The sequence below is a fragment of the Falco punctatus genome (genome assembly GCF_963210335.1).
Source record: "Falco punctatus genome assembly, chromosome: 2".
Taxonomy (NCBI): Eukaryota; Metazoa; Chordata; class Aves; order Falconiformes; family Falconidae; genus Falco; species Falco punctatus.
In genome coordinates this window covers 101,350,798-101,366,559 of record NC_137581.1, presented here as the reverse complement: position 1 = coordinate 101,366,559, position 15,762 = coordinate 101,350,798, and the positions used below count along the sequence as shown (strand labels likewise).

At 39.6% G+C, this 15,762-nt stretch overlaps 1 protein-coding gene across 5 annotated transcripts in view; it reads left to right on the top strand.

Annotated features, from left to right (window-relative positions):
• The first annotated feature begins 9,251 nt into the window (after positions 1-9,251).
• MAP3K7CL (MAP3K7 C-terminal like) overlaps positions 9,252-15,762 on the top strand; it is a 39,196-nt gene continuing 32,685 nt past the window's right edge. For 2 of the 5 annotated variants that reach the window (XM_080376564.1, XM_080376563.1), the window contains exon 1: positions 9,945-10,733. The gene's annotated coding sequence lies outside the window, so the exon portion shown is untranslated. The other 3 variants (XM_080376565.1, XM_080376561.1, XM_080376566.1) reach the window with 2 other exon arrangements.

The following is a 15,762-nucleotide window of genomic DNA, read 5'->3' as shown; positions in this document are numbered from 1 at the left end:
CGTCGAGAGACCACTAACCTGAGGGGTGCCTGGCTTGTCCTGTGGTTGTGCGTGTTGCTTTAGGGAAATGAAACCAACCAAAGTCGATGGTTCATCTCACTGTGCAGTATTTATGTAATGTTTGTGTCATTTCTTTAAAAGGAAAAGAGGCCAGGTAGTGTTTTTCTGATAGGTAAGATAGTGCTGTATGATTCACAGTTTGCCGGGCCGCTCGGTGGTGGCGGCCGCTCCTGGGGGCATCGTCCGTGCAAAGCCCCGGCAGGGAGCCCCGGCAGGGCTGTGGCGGTGGCCGCGGTGGCTCCCTCAGAGCCTTTGTCCCGCTGTTGAGTTCAGCAGAGCAGACAGTCTCCCAGACATTTATCTGAGAATATTTAGGGATACATGTCCCAAAAACAGGGAAGAGCCTTCATTGCCGCTGATGGGAAAAACTGGTAATAAAACTGTGCAGACTCTGGTCGAGTATTTTCGCTTAGTACGAACCCGATTTGTTTAAATGGAAGCAAAATTTCCTGATAGGAAGACTACGATCAAGTCTTCATCACCCGGGGTAAGCCTAAGTAATACACGTGCTGCAGGACGTGCTGAAGAGCACTTTGGAGGCTCACCTTGACATCGCTACAGGTAGCTGAGGTCCAGCCAGGAGACAGTGGAGCTGCTTCTATACGGAACTGCTTTCAGTTTGTTAAGTTTTATTAACTTTGCTTCTGTGCCACTAAAAATCAAACATACTGTTCCAAGATGAGAACTTCAAAACCTTAGAAATGCGTTTAAGCCACGCGGTATCAGAGCCTGTAACCCAACACAGAGTTGCTTCACCTCTGCAGCACAGGTAGGCTGCCTGCAAGGTTTATGAAATCACTTGATATGTTTTGTTGCTTAACCTCAGGAGGCCACACTTGGTTTAGTTTTATCATCCTATTATTCTTAACATTCAATCTGTTTTAACCTGTAACATATCATGGCAGTGTAAAAAGAGTGGTGACAGAAAGCAAACTACATAAAGCACCCCATGAATTAACTTCAAAGAATGTGCAGGCAGTATTGCCAGAAGCATTTAGAGGCAGATGCCAGTTGAAGCATTAGGGGGATTCTACTCAGCCCTGACTATCATGACCAAGAGTTTGGGCACTTCAAAAGGAGGTGTTGAGGTTTGGCATAGGTGGCATTACCCCATTTATCCATCCCTCTCTTATCTTTTCCAATGTATCTGCACCACAGTGCAGCTAGGAAAGAAAGAAATGTCTCTCTTGTTCTACAGCCAAGTGTCCAGAAACTGTATTTTATAAAGTAACTTCTGTAATCTATTGTTACACATGGACATCAGAGGAGGTACTTCTAAGTCAATGCATAAGACTTTTCATAGTCATGAAGTCACAGGCACTATATCAATAGTTGAATGCATTCTAATCAGAGACATTAATTTTAAGGCAAGGGCGAAAGATGGTTCAAGTGGTTAGACTGCTGATCAGTAACTGCAAGATGCGATTTAGCTCTCTGTGACTAATACCCTGCATGAACTCAGGTGAGTCTCTAGTACTATCAACACTTAAAAGTTTTGTCATTTTCTTACCATATATTTTACGTTCTCAGTGCAGTCATCTGGATATAGCTACCTCATTGTTGCATGACTTAACATGAGTACCTTTTTTTCCAGTTAGTAAATAGAATGGTTAAGCGATGAAGTGGCTCCCTGAAAAATATGCAGTCTTCAGCCAGGCAGTCTGTGGCTCTTCTCCTGTAGGATCCTATCACTTGCCTAGGTGGATTGCCAACCTGGGCTTAAATGATAATGCCCCAAACAGTACTGTTTTATATTAAGAAATGTTTCTGACCTCATTGGTGTACATCAGTATTATTGTCCTTCCTTGATTTTCACCAAGACAAATAATAGAAGAATCAAAGCAATGGTATGTAGGGTGCTAAAGAAACGGGATTTTACTATTAAAAACACTTCTCAAGTTTACTTTTATTATTACCTTTCCGTAAAAAGAAAAGCTAAATATTTATCTTCTCATAAGTTATGAACTCTGTTCTCTGATTTTTCAGGACTGGCCTCTCCAAGGCACACACTTCATCAGAGCCTTAGTAAATTTTAGCTCAGAAATTGAATCGAGGGTTATTCTTGCCTGGCTCTGTGGCATGTTAACCTTATGAGCATTCGTCCTACTAAGAAGGCAACATTCCCTTTCTGAGTCTTCAGTAATTAAAATGGTGTTATTTAATTAGTCTCTCAAGTGATTATATACAGGAAATGTAGGTTGCATAATGTTTGAGCTACAGCAGAAAGCAGTGTCAGCTCACACAGGCCAACAGTAATCATCGCAGCATTGCATAGTGCTTCTTGCTAAATCAACTCTGCTTGAGTAAGATAAGCAATTTTTGGGGGAAAGACTCAATTCTTCTTATTCAGCGCTTAAGCTGTCCAGTTCACTGCAAAAAGCAAAAAGTATTGCTTTTGCTTGGACAAGTAAATTTACCCATGTTTTTTTCTACTTATAGTATTGCAGAGTGATAAAGTTAGTGTTGCTCAATGATTCCACACTCCAGGTCCAGTATTTTAAGCAAGGACAGTGGCCACAAAGACAGTCCCATCTCTGGCTGCTTGTTTCACCTCTGCATTCTCCTTCTCTCAAATCCTTTCTTGCCAAACATTTGTGCACCCGTGCGATGAACCAGATTAGGGAACAGATCTGCATTAAAGACTAACCCAAAAGAAGCCTGGCCAGCTTTCAGCTTTCCTGCTTGCTGCATGGCTGTGCAAAATCTTGGGCTGGCGCAAGGAGAGATGAAGGGAGGCAGGGCAGGAGTCTCTCCGTGGCAGTGCTGCCTTATGCTGTCTTCACATACTTCTGGAACTGCCCTGTTGGTACAGTGCTTTTGTTGAAGCTTATGCTAGCTACACTTTTTAAAGCCAGGATACCACTAAAGCTAAAATATATATGTATGTTTGTGATTATGAGTATATACAATATATGTATATATCAATCTCTATTCAAGTATCACTAAAACATCTCTTTCTGTTATAACCAGGAGTTATTTGGGACTCACTGCCTAATCATGACTTTGACTTGGCCTTGGTCTTTTTTTAGCTACTCATCTACACCATTTATACTCTGCACAGACACTGCCATGCTAAAAGACCATCCAAAGGTCAGAGGGTTGGCTATTGGCAGTTGGCTGCCCTTTCACCAGCCAAAATCTATTACCGTACACGTGGAAATCCCCAGCTTATCTGTAGGCACATGTTTGTCAAATTCTAGGATGGTAAAATTTTAACAAGATCTTGGGAAGTTCTTAAAAGGGGCAGAATATTAATTTCTATTTGCTTATTCAGCAGTGGGAACCTGAGCAATTGGAAAACAAGGCATAAAAGAGTTTCTGTTGAAGTTGTGAGTACAACATCTGACTGTGTTTGTGCAACAAAACTGACATCTGGCCAATGAAAAAATGTGAGTGGCACCTTGAAGGAAGCCTGAGGATCATACTTAGATTGCAGAGAATCATACATATACCTGAAACAGAACTGTGAGCCACATAGGGCTGAATATTCAGGGTGAACATAATTCTCTTAATAATACCAGCAGCAGTTACATCAGTTTTTCCCAGATGGTGCTTATCTCACTTGTGACATAATGAGAAAGAGCACTCTAATCAACTAGAGTACTTCTAATCAACTAAGTACTTCTTAGGTCATTGGTCCACAGCTCATGGGTTAAACGTTACGCTCATGTTGGGTTTATCTCGCTTGCTGGTGCAGAGGATTGCAAGCTAGACAGGAAAGCAAGATTTCCTTACCGTTCGTGTATTCTTACCTCAGTGTATGTGCTTCCTGCTATAGCTAATCCAATTGTCATGAGTCACTGGAGAGCACTTCTGGAGATTTTAAAGGAGTATTGCCTTTGCATGGGATCAGTAGATTAAATTGTTTGAAAATGTTAATATGTTAATATAGTGATGACAGTTCCCAGCAGAGTTAAGCATCCAGTGTGTTTGATTCTACCTGCACAAGTGGCAAGGATTCAGAGGTTCCTCTAAACAAAAGATTGGAAAGCATGATAGTTTCAGGAAGGAATCATTGCTGTTTGTGTTGATTTTGTATTGCAGGTAAAATCAAGGTATAAAATCATGTTGTGACACTGGTACAGTACACACCAAAATACAAGAGCATCTACTTCATGAGAGAAAGTAAAATTGTTGAGGTCTTTCCAGTTTTGATGTCATAAGGGCTAGCAAAACATCTCTCTTCAGTTTTCAAAGTGGTCATGTGGGAACTTTTTTCCAGTGGAGTGCACAGGAGCCTGGAAATACCTGGAAATACAAGCCAACTGCTATTGAAAGTTCATCTGTTCTTGTTGGGGTGGGAAAAATTTATAAGTACCTTTGTGGATGTGGAAACTTGGAGAACATCAAACTGAGGAGTGATTGACATAGGAATTTTAGGCTGTAATTAGAAAAGATAGGAAATAGTGGAAGAGGATGGTGGGCTCGACATTGAATAGATGAAGCATTCTGCAGAAAGAGCACCCAAATGAAGTCATGAAGAGTAAAATAAATGACAACTGTCTGCAGACTCCTGGAAACAAGCTACTACACCTGATTTGCATTTCTTCCAATTCTGCAGACACTGAGCAGAAAAAAAACGTAGCTAAAGGTCAAGACCACGACCTGTGTTGGTTGGTGCTGGGCCACTGAGGTCTGTGGTTTTACTTCTTCACTGTGTCATGCCTTGACTTGAATGCCCAATCCAGAATTTTCAGATGGTCTAAAACAGTGCTGGATTTTCAGGACAAAGTCTTTGTTTGTCTACCCAAATAATTTTAAAAACCTTTTCTAAGTAACTATTAATTTTGCTTCTCATGTTGTCACCATTTTTATTTAGGGATTAATTTTAGGGTTCTTAGTTATGTGTCATCTGAATATACCTGTTGAGAAATCTGTTAGTTCTCCAGAACTCAGGTCAGTGGGAGTCTCCTGGCCCACCTGTCTCTGAATTGGGCCCCGGGACCACAGAGCACTCTCCATGCTGCCAGCATAGAGCGTGACCCACCAGCATGACCTGGGGAGCTTCTGTGTGTCACATTATTTCCTGGCTACTCTGTCAGCCCCATATATCTGCCAGCAGTTCAGAAATTGGTCTGAATCTGTGCTTGGATGTGAATCAAAAGAGTTCCAAAGACACTTTTGCAGCTCTCATTTCTGCACTGCATAACCTTCCTAGCTGTATCTAAGCAACATAGCTTGCACAGTAATGCATAGTCTTTCCTACATGATTCTTGAAATTTTTAAAGAAATGTTAATGAATAAATGCCGTGCACTTCTGCAGAACAGGAGATGTACAATGTACTACATTGTACAAACGTGCTACCACATTGTACAATAAGGGAATCGTGCCATAGTGCAGCAAGGGCCAAAGGCCATGGAATGGATTAATGCAAGAAGTTGGGACTACCGCACAGGACTTGTCCCCAGTATTACATGCTAAATCCCAAAAGTGTGATCTCGTGTCTTAACAGTGGACGCATCACCTACTGCCTAAGAAACCTAAGCTGAAGACTATACTGCTGTTATTTAAGTTCCACAGTAGAGAAAAATGAAGTAACATATAGATATGAATAAAATAATTATGGACAGTTACTAAAGTATCATTTAAGCAGTGCAACACAGTTTACATATAAAGAATAAGCAGAGAATATTTTCTAATAACTTCAAAAGAAGTAATTGTGAATGTACTGGTGTTGTAATCAGTACAACAGAAGAAACGCTAATGTCCTGGAGGTTTATTTTATAAGAAAATCAGGAACTAATATTTGTACTCTGCTATGACAATATATAAAGCTACCAAAATACTGTATTGCTTTGTTCAATCAGATTTGCGTGCCTTTGCTAAGTGTGTGATCTCCAGACGTGTTGCATGCTACACAATGATGGGTGAAATGAGAATGGGAGAACTAGGCTGAGGGAAGCTAAAGGATGTTACCACGAGTTCCAAGGTGAAGGTGGCAACACCACATCCCTGACTCGGCAGTATCAGTAGTTTTCCTTGTTGGCTATCAGCCAGATTTAATTCCAAACCCTGTATTGGGAATTAAGATTCTTGAAACAGTAATCAAGTGGTAAAGAAACCTCTGCCTTTTTTTCTTTCGAAGGATAATTGTCCCAACTTTTTTCATCATGAAAATTGTTTACCTTGCCGACTCTGCAGGCTAGGTGTTCATTCCTTAGCAAAGAACAAATTTTGTCTGTGATGCATCTGAGCTTCTTAATTTCTTTCTTTCTTTCTTTTTTTTTTTTTTTTTTTTTTTTTTTTTAACACAGTCCAGTGAAGTGAATGTCTAAATGTTTGTTATGCATCTTTATGGTCCAGGTTCTGAGTTCAGTTGACTAAAATATGGGCATCAGTAAGCGATGTGTGAGATTCACAACAGGTGCTCTGCTAATCATTCTCTTGCATGAAAATGGTCCAAAACATATACTCCAGCATCACATCAGTTATTCTGATCCACTAACAGATGTCCTTATTGTCAGCCAGCTGGCAAAGAGCAGAAGACACTAAACCAGTGATTGAATTGGGACAATATGTGAAAGCAAGCCATACCACTGCTCTCTTAGTTTGAACATCAGCACGTTGCAGGTTTAGAAGGGAGTCATCTATGTTCCCAACACCTGAAGAAGCTCTCAGAGAGCAATCGTCTTGTTTGACCACTTACAAAGGGTTTGGATAGATCAGCCCAGAAGACACTACCTTCGCAGAAGGGAGTGGTGGAAGGCAGAGTGTACAGGATTCCAAACCATACTGCTGTATTGTTGCTCCCATTGAGCTTAATTTGCTTTATTAACAAAAGAGACATTTGATGATTAGACTTGCTTTGTGCATGAACTTGGAAAAATACAGTGGAGTAGGATTCAGAAAGATATCTATAGGAAAGATGGGAAACCCAAAGCAGTCATTCAGCAGTGTGTGATTCCATTTACGATGCTTTTGAAATGCAAGTGTAGCTCCCTTTGCTCTCATCAGCAGTTTCATGCCTCCGTTTCAAGCCTGCAGAGTCCCTGAAATTTGAACTCACAGCTAGTGGGGTACTTCATTGTGCCTCCATGCCTCCAGTCCTCTGCAATACAGTCTAACCAGCAATTTATCTTCGAGCTTGAATTTCAGTTACCACTGGCACGTACAGAACTACAAAAGAAAATGCTCTGCTCTGATAAGACATATAAAGGATTATGAATTTGAAAGCTAATAATTGATTTTACATACTGGAATCACAGTCCAAGTTGAAACAGTGAAATACAGAGTGTACGCTCTTAAGGGTGCCAAGTACAGTATTTGTACTGTAAAAAAACCCAAAACCAAATAAAAATAAATTCTTATGATTTTACCCACTGATGATGTAGGTTAAGTTACTAGTAACTGTGTTTTACTCAGTTAATCTGTGGTCAGACTCAGTGCTTACAATAAATTATCCCAGGACTGTCAACAGGGTAAACGTAAGAGAACTCTTAGAACAAGTGGTATTACAGGTAGTTTCCTATTGTATATGTGGTTCCAAAAGGTTCCAAAGGCCTCAGGACCCCTCCTGCAGACTTCTCAGCAGCTCTGAAGAAAAGGTGGGTTTCAGCTGTGCATCTATCTCTAGCAGCCTGTGTTAAAAAATTCCAGATATGTACTTCCAATGTTTCTCTCTGAAGTCTCGGAGAAAAGAAAGAATCCTCTGCATAACATTTTACAGTTTCACAGGAACCTACTGCTTTAACTTTTTGTGTCTATTTCTTCATTTTAGGAGGCTTAATTGAGGTTATGGTGAAATCTGTGACTGGTGGTGTGAAGCTGAATAGCAAAAGCCTTGTAATACTTGGATATTCAGAACTTAAAGGGGTTTCATCAGCAAGTGAAATTAGATGTTTCTCAGTTTTCACTATTTTTTTAATCATTATGGCAATTATGACTTGCAAAGAAGTTTTAAGAGAACAAATATTTTGAAACAGTTCTCTTTTTCTTACTTTTTTTCATTTTTAAAATCCAAAAGCCGTCCGTCATGTCTATATGCCATGTTTTTCGTAACTTTTATTTAGAATTGAAATGTCATCAACCACTAAGCTGTGGTAATACAAACTTTCCAGGTCTAGTAAACAGCACTCTATTATTGGATTTAACATTTCAAGAATTGTGAGTTTTATTAGTTATTAGTTTTGTTAATTTTAAACCACTGTCATTTTATTTATGCCTGTAAAACTGTAGAATCTAAGTGAACGGAATGTGAGTAATTTTCGATTTAGGTATTTCCTTAGTAGTTTTCTAATTTAGCACTGTGTTTGAAGACTTGTAATACTCAAGTGGCAGACAAGTTGATGATCTAAACTGTGACCTGGAATGTACAGTTTTCCCCAAAAAATGTATGTGCTACCCCACATACCTTACAGCTTTTATTAGGATGCCTTTGACAGCTACTTGAGACTGTGGTCTTGGGTTTTCTAACATTTCATCTGAAATGGTCACTTACCAGACATTAACATCTAACTGCTCATCTAAAGGAAAGGCATTCAAGGTATGATGAAGCTTCTTGCATATAGGTAGAGCTGTTGTATTTTGAAAGATGAGAATCTTAAACATTTTTATTCAGGAGCCTGTAATTCAGATAATTTCAAGATCAGTATACTCTGCTGCCTCCCTGGGAAGGTGGCATTCTTGTCACTCTCACATGAGAATCAAGACGTAGAGAGCTCCAGCAGGAGCTCCAGCAGCCTGCATATAATTCATGGTGCTAAAAAAATTAGCTGGTGTTGCCAACAGAGCTTTAAAAAAAAAAAAAAGGAAAAAAGAAGGGAGAAAAAGATATTTAAAAAAGATTCCGTACAGGTTTAGTTTGACGATTTAATTTTGTTCTTGTATTATTGTGGATGACCACATGAAGAAAATCATAAAATCTAAACCAGGATGTCATTAGGGGATAGCATGAACGTGATATGGGGAATCAAAGTTGATTTTTGACAAAAATTGCTGGACCAAAGGCAATTTCTTAAAGTGATTAAGGAGTTTTACATTACTATGCCGTGCTGGTGAACAGTCAGTACCAGAACAGTAATAGAATTCAAACGGTACAACATTATACTGTCCTCTCTAGTTCTTGCAGTGTTCAAAGGTTGGTGTGAGCTGGATGAACTTCTCGAACGTGCCCTCCAAGGGGCAGCATTGAAGAGCAGGTCTCCGCGGGGGGCTGCTTCTATTCATAATACGGAGTAGGTGTAAGTGAGTGAATAACAAATTAGTGCTTATTCTCTGCTGTCTGGAATTACGGGTTTTCAAAGGTAACGAATGTGTTTGAGAGTCATTACTGTCAATCTGTCAAAAATCCTGTAGCAGACATGATTCAGTTTAAGTGATAAAACCATTAGAATTCTGCTCCATGGAGTACTCAAAATTGTACAAAAAAGGTGGCCGTTTTGTTTTGTTTTGTTTTTTAGTGAGAAACGGATGACAAAGCCTATTTGCATTTCTTTCTTGTGAGAAATATCAATATTATGTCGTTTCTAAAAGTGATATGCCATCTTGACTAATGCTAATTAGATTATGTCAAGTCTTCCCTGTCAGTATTGCACTTAAACAGCATTGTGTGGGTGACTTAATATGAGAATATTCTGGAGTATTATTATCACTGGCTTAGTCCTGTACATTAGATCATAAGAGTATCTGCTTCTTCGTTTTTAAAGTCCTGTGATAAGAGGAAAAGTGTGGCATTAATTATGACAAAATTGTAATGCTTGGTCCTTCACTTGCAGTCAGCCTCACGGGCATGGGTAATCATTCAGGAAGAACAAAGTTCAAGTGCTCTTTTCCCCCCTCTAAAAGGAGCAGTTTACTGTCCTTACCCTGCTTTGTCTTGTCCACTTGCCAGCAGAAAATTTAGGAGTCTTGATTTTGGGCAGGAGCTGTCTGTCCCTGGGTAAGGTGGCCTTTGAAATTGTCATGTATAATTTATCTCTTAGAGCAAAGTCTTTTTTTTTTCCCCCTAGTGTGTCTTTATAAAAAGGTATATTATAAAAATATAATATCTTTCATTGGAACAAGCAGTTTTGGCTGAATTTGGGTTCATGGGGGAAAAGGCATGAGCATCCATCATTAAAGACCATATCAGAGAAGCACAAGGGTTCCAAACCAACTCTACATAGGGAAGCAGGTCATAAGTCTGACAGTTTTGGACTTTGTAACCATAATGATTTCTTGTTTAACATAGTTCATGCTACAGAACAAGATAAAGTCATGTACATACATCCTGCCATTGTGTGACAGTCATATGCCTGATATATCTAACGCACTGCTGAACTGTCTGCTCAGCTCCTGCTGGTTATAATATCATACATTTCAGGGGGGGAGGGAACATAAATACCTAGAGGAGGTGTGAGGACTTCCTGGACTATTCTAAGCTGCAATTACCAATGAAAATTTTTTGCTAATAAATATTCTAACATCTGTTGTTTCTAAACTTCTCCTCTATGTTTGAAACTTGTGCTATTAAGTAAGGCAGTTTCCGTGCTGAATCAGCAATGAGGTTTCAAGAATGGGCGGAATACTAGCTGCTGCTGGGGATTTTGCCACATTTTTCTGGATGCTAATTTCTTCCTTAGAGCAGCAAAACTTCATGAAAGAGTGTGTTAACTTGAAAGTGTTGTGCATGTGTCCATGAGAGCATGATGGCCTCATCCATCATCATGTGAGGCTGTAATGTCTCGTACTTCAGGTAAGTTCTTCACTATGCTAAGCGAAACTTCCTTCCTTAAGGGAGGGCAAGTGCAGCTAAAATGGAGTGATTACTCCACTTTTGCACAAAGATGACAGAACTATCTTTTTATCCTGGGACAGTTGGATGTGGTTTAGTGGCACAGTTAAGTTTAGTGGCACAGGTAAGCAAAATTGATGCATTTGTGTTTAAGTGCTTGCAAGAAAGTGCTGGTGTTTGCAGTTAGCCAATGCTAGCGAATTCTGGCTTTGAACATTTGACTGCTGATCTCCCAGTGAATTGCTGCACACTGTCTATCCATATCCTCCTTCATCATTCCCTCTTGAGAAGACCCACCATCATTCTTCCCATAATTAGTTTCTAAAGGTTATTTCCATCTCTATGCTGATGTGAGTGAAGCATGTAAGTTTGCACCTGTTGATTTCTGACAATAGTGAGGCTTTTCCAGTAATATTTCTAACTTTAGCTTTCACCTTATTTTCCATGCAAGAGATACACAAGGATCTTTGGCAGCATCGTATCTCAAAAGCTTCAGTTTTCTTCTCAGCAGAATTAGCTTCTCACAATTTCTGCCTAGAGTTTACTGTGGAAGTGATGGACTTCATCAGTCAGCTTTTCAAATGATTCAAGATGCAGTTATTTCCACATAGTTTTAAGGCAGGTGTAAAAATTGTGTCAGCTCCTGTAAATCCACATTACCTTGACTGAGCCATTTTAAAAATTTCTCTGCAACAATCTCCTTCATTAGATCTGTATGTTCCTATATAAGTGAATTCAGCTACTTCGTATCAATTTACCATTAATCATAAAGTTTCTTCTATGCTATTTTTTAAGTCAGTGCTCAATGTATGTTTCATGCTGTTTTAATGACTTAATTTAATCTGATAGGGTTCAGCCATTTATGAGTGTAGAGCCTGGGGGGAAGAACATTATTTTACCTGTGTTAAAATACTACCCAGGCAAAGAGACTGGAGAGTAGTATCTAAGAACAGTAATGAAGCGCTCTGTTGGTTGCTCCAGTTCTCAGGACTTGATGTTAGGTTGTGAGGTGCAACAAGACTAAATAATGTATATTTGATCTATACCTTTCCATTATCTGAAAGCTAAAAAAGAAGTATTTTTCTCTGGTTCTGGATTTCTGGATGGGAAAATTGCAATTTGATTACATCACATTGCATGTCCTGATCTCACCTAGGATAACAGCTGCTGTAATAAAAAACACTTCCCTACCCAGTTCCATGCAGACTTGAAATGGTTATCCTTATGGACTGCAAGAAGAGATCAGGTCAACAAAGAAATTCTATTTTTGTGGCTGGTGTGAGGGCACTTATTCAGTTACCATGGCAGACAAATGGAATATACTATCTAACTTTTAGCATTTGGCAAATTCTGAGCCATGCAGTCCAGGTGGTATTGGAAATTCTACAGGTAATGTGGAGTTAAAGGACACGACTCACCAATGTTTATGCTTTCAAAATCGATTCTCTGTATCGTGGAGCAGCTTCACCTTGATCAGCCCCAATGTCAGTAAAGGGGACCAAATCCCTCCACAGTGGGATTTTTAACAAATTTTGCTGCAGAAATAAGTTCATCAGAAATTGTCAAAAATGAGATTGTTTGTACCCAGAGGAATCTGTAAAATGAATATTTTCCTCTGTGTGCAGTTTTAGGCAAAGCATTTTTTTTTTTTAATTTCTTTTTGGAACATCTTCCATATGCTAGAATATTTAAAGTGTATTTTTAAATAGTGTCTGGCAATCTGTGAAACACCATTTTAGCATGAATGAGGTCATATGCTACTAAAGTACTACATATACTAGGAAACTGAGATGAATTGAAAGTAGCACAGCTAAAAAAGGGAAGGCAACAGGTGTTTTGTTAGATAGCAGATATTGGCTTTTTTTACATCTACAGAATAACTGATACTTCATCCTAAAAATTGTTACGAATTTGCAAGTTTCTACTACTGAGTATCAGTAAGTGCCAGTGTTCCTAATTTAGGGTATGTTCCTTTAAGGTGTTTTGGTGAATAAAGCATGATACCCTCTTCTAGCATATCACCAGTTTCATAATGTGATACAGGATTGAAAGGATTTTGCTTGGGTACCAGGTATCTGATGGCTAAAAGTATGCTGGAAACGAAGCAGGGCTGATTATGCTTCTGCACAAAAACTCTGGAGTTATCAGCATTCTTTACTTTTCACAGGGATTACTGTAAGATACATGTGCAGCCTGTTATACAGAAGTATTTTTTGTGTTGCAATACATGAGAGAGTAATTTTCTTAGATGCACAGATTTTATTCACCTACTTAGTAAATAAGAGAAGTGGGATTTATCTCTACCCAAAAGTTACAATGCCTTTGAATATTAATTTGAGCAAGTCATGGAGAAGAAGCATCCTGGACTTCAGTTTCCCCAGTGTTTAAAATAGAGATCTTCCCTAGTTTATTGTTATAATTTAGAGAACCTTTTAAAATGTACTGTTTAAATCCATATTGCTGGGAGTTTCAGCACCGCAGCCCCAATAATAAATAGGTGATAAAACTGTTGCAGTCAAATCATTCATCCTGATGCTTCTAATATGATGTTCTGTATACAGAGCTCTATAATATTCTCACATTTTAAAAATAGGCTACCTTCCATAAAGTAGTAGTTTCAGGTGACTAATCATTGGGTAAAGTACAGAACTGATATTTAAATGCAAATCAGAGGCCTTTTGGTTTGTGCAGTTTTGGTATCCTAGCACATGATTCACAGCTTTCAGAAGCAGCACACCCGTTAGAAGAGGAGTGTGCATATGAAGTGAAGTACAGGTGGTTCCCTCTTCTTTTGTAAAGTGTGTATAATAATACAGACAACTAGAAACACCGACATTTTAAAAACGTGCATACAATGGATAGAAACCATAAAATGATTATGAACTCAATTTGCAAACATACTATTTAAGCTGAGTACAACTGAGGTGTCAGTCTGGAAATGTGGAGTGTCAGAGCCATCTGGAAAAAACATCCCTGTGCTATTCAGACATAATTTCTGTCCATGACCCTTACTGTCATGGCTATTGAAGATTTTGCATGTCTTCAGATTTTACTTAGTGAGCCTTTTTTAGGCTTTAAGGCTTTACTGTAATGGCATCTAATGAAGGCACTCATACCATCTAAATACCACCTGTCCATACAAAGTAGAAGAGGATCTTGAGATCTGGGGGAATCTGGAATTCTGTGGAAACTGAAGCAGAATATGTTTAGTGATTTCACTGGAGCCAGGATTTTCTGTGTCTTCAAACAAATACTGTCACAGTAATAGGGCCTGGACCTGGAGATCAATATCAACTGCTGATGGTATTGAGCCGTAGAATGTTATTTGCAGTAATAGTTGTGATCAGAGACAAATCTCTTTCCCTCCTCCTTTGGAAGGAGACGTAGGGAGGAACCCTCAGTCTTTTCAGAAATACATCAAGAGAAGAGAAAATGGTCAGCATAGTCCGGGGCACGGTCCTGCTTTTCACTAGCTCTCTGGGCCAGAGCCCGTAGCCTGCTCCGAAATCACACTGCAGTTAGAAAGGCAGCCTCACCAGATACCTAACTAATGGTGTAGCTGTCTGATACCCTCCTGGGTCATTGCTGGGGGAAATGCAGTGTGGGTAGAATATCTTTGCAGTTTAGTCATTTCGAAGTATGAAAAAGGTCTTTTGAGGCCACAAGGGCAACTGCTGGCTTCCTGAGATCTGCACTGATTAGATCAATGCTGGGCTAGGGCCAGAAGGTGAGAGGGCAGGAAGGATGAAAATTTGACTTCAGATCTTCACGTCTCTATTTGTCATGCAACCTCTCTAGATCTCAGCTGAGCCAAGAGAAACTAGCAATGTGCCTATACAGGAGATCTGGGTTAGATAAACCTTTTCCATTTGAAATTTAAAAATATAAAATATACCTTCAAAATACATTTTGAAATATAAAAGGAGAAGCCCCTTTTCAAGCACAGAACAATAAATGTAAAGATAATCTGTATAATCATTCTGTAATTTTTTTCCATTTGTTTTAATGACTGTGATAGCAGTCAATCGAAGAAGTCACATAGGCAGTACTTGTGCATGACACAGCTACAGAAAATAAAAGTTTAAGCTGAAGAAAATACGTCTTGCGATACTTAAAGATTTGTCTATTCATTGCTTGCTTGTGGTTTCAAAACTGACAAAAGCTATCTGAAATTGCACTAGGAAATCCTCCGAGTTCAGTCAAATCTCTGATTTAGTCAGCTTCGGCTATCACTGCCATCCCCAGCCCATCTATAAATACATCTGCTTTCACAGCCTACACATTATGAAATTTGCCCGTTGCCTCCTCAGAAGTGTGGGGCCATTGTCTGCTGTGAGACAAGCCCAGCTTGACCCAGGCCAACACGAACCTAGCCTGACAGGCCAAGCCCATCCCTCGTTGTTAGCTTTGATAGTTGCTGCTATCATTTGATAGTTCGCTTGTAGCCAGTCCAAGTTGGCAGTGTCAGCCCAAGCTGATTGGAGCTGCAGACATTTTTGCTGACTGGAGTCATGCTATCTTTGCCAGTTTGCTGGAATAGACACAGACACTGATTGGGTCATGCTGAAAACATTCCTGTCCTATGAAGCAAGTCTGTTTGTATTTTAGGTTTGCCAGAACTAATGAATTAAAAATCTTGGGCTCGCCACAGTTTGCTGCTTAATAATGCTTGTGACAGAAGGATTTTTTCCTCCCTGAAGTGTGACAGCATCATAATCCCTCGTCACTGGCAAGGAGAGGAAGGAAAAGCGGAATTGTGGAGAAAAGTGGAAAAGGGTGATCTTTTGGGACAGCAAAGCCTATGGGAAGTGCAGGTAGCAGCATGTTGCCCTGACAGCTGTCTCAGCTTCTCAGACCTTGTCAGTTTGTTGCTATGCAGCAGGTGCAGCCTTTTCTTTTATTGAAGCTTTACTCCATAAAGGCAACGACAAGCCAAGGCAGTGGCTGGCCCTGGATTATACAAGTGCAGACACTCGGCTAAGTGAGGTAA